At 40.7% G+C, this 1,652-nt stretch overlaps 1 non-coding gene across 1 annotated transcript; it reads left to right on the forward strand.

The window, feature by feature from the left end:
* The first annotated feature begins 1,277 nt into the window (after positions 1 to 1,277).
* On the forward strand, positions 1,278 to 1,368 carry TRNAY-GUA (transfer RNA tyrosine (anticodon GUA)). Its single transcript is given in 2 exon segments — positions 1,278 to 1,314; positions 1,333 to 1,368. It is a non-coding gene; the product is annotated as a tRNA-Tyr (tRNA).
* The last annotated feature ends 284 nt before the right edge of the window (positions 1,369 to 1,652 follow it).

Below are 1,652 nucleotides of genomic sequence, written 5' to 3' on the forward strand. Positions count from 1 at the left end.
ATTTTATATATAAATATAATATATAGTTTATTTTTTGACGCTCTTAAAAGTAGCTCTAAGTAGTAGTATTACAACCCACCGCACCCCCCCCAGAAGTCCGTCCTGGATCCGCCCCTGGATTAATGATACTCACTATTCGAACTCGAACATTCATTTACTTGATTTCCGGTGTGACATTTGTTAAAACATCATGTCTTGTATATTTCAAATGTACAATTTCATGTTTCTTGTCTTCTCATACTGAAGAAAAATAACGCAATAGTTTTTTCCACATAGACTATACAAAAAAATTTAACAAAACACTGTTTAGGCTTAGTGACATCTTTTGGATTTTAAATGACAAATTTTACAGATTTGGTTGATTAAACTTTGATGATGCCTCATAAGAAAAGCATACAGCTTATTTTTTCTGTGATTCTTACGGGTTTATACTTTGATAAACCTTGTAATTATGTTTCAGAACAATGCTGTAACACACACAGACGCAAACGACAAAAAAGAAAGAAAATTATTTATTAAGCGAGAAGACAGAGGAGAGATTCGTATTTGTTACAAATAGCCTCATACTTATTCCATTGTGTATGAAGATGTTTCTTCGTGTTCAGCTCAGATTGAGTCTGTCCGGATTAGTGATGTCAATCGTCTGGTTCAACTGAGCTATTGGCTCGGTTCGGCTCGAGCCGGCTCGGTTGCGATGAGCCATCGGCTCGGCTCGGTTCACCCAAATCATCGGCTCGAGTCGGCTCGGTTCGGTTCGGCTCAAGTGAGTCATTGGCTTGAGCCGGCTCGGTTGGGATGAGCCACCGGCTCAGCTCAGGTAAGCTATTGATTCGAGTTGGCTCGGTTGGTATGAGCCACCGGCTCAGCTCAGGTAAGCTATTGATTCGAGTTGGCTCGGTTGCGATGAACCATCAGCTCGGTTCGGCTCAACTCAGGTGAGCCATCGGCTCGGTTGGGTGAGCTGTTGGCTCATCTCGGCTCGGTAGTGACTGAGGCGTGAGCCCAGCCGCTCGAGCCGTTGACAACACTAGTCCGGATCACTCCACGACATGGGTGTGTCCAGGTCACTCCGGATCATGGGTCTGTCCGGGTCACGAAATACAAAACAAACAACATTGATCTAAAAACTATTATTCATCCCTAAACTTTTTCAGACCTAAAATTGTATGGAGTTTGATACTAATTTGATGCTTTTTCAGAAGTCAGCAAATATTGTGCAAACACTTCACATAGGTATTCTCAGTTTCATCGCAGTCGTCACTTCCGCCTTTAGCGTTCCTCTGGTAGCTCAGTTGGTAGAGCGGTGGACTGTAGTTGATAAGTAAAATAGACATCCATAGGTCGCTGGTTCAAATCCGGCCCGGAGGAAGTTACTTGTTTTTTAAAGTTTGTATTGGCCAATAATTTTAATCTATTTTATACCGCGTGTTAAATGGTATTGAAATTAATATAGATTTTAGTTCTCTTTTGTAGATAATATATTTTTTGTAGTAATTCAATACACTATGGAAAAAAAGAAAACTACTTCTATCGTATCTTAATAGGCCTTACGTTACGTTTCCATGGCAACATACTGTTCTAAACATACTAGCAACAAGTGCTAGCTGGTGGGACCTGAACCATAACAGGAATATCTTTCCATACGCATAATA

Source organism: Thermobia domestica, chromosome 15, assembly GCF_964235325.1.
Source record: "Thermobia domestica chromosome 15, izTheDome1.hap1.1, whole genome shotgun sequence".
NCBI lineage: Eukaryota > Metazoa > Arthropoda > Insecta > Zygentoma > Lepismatidae > Thermobia > Thermobia domestica.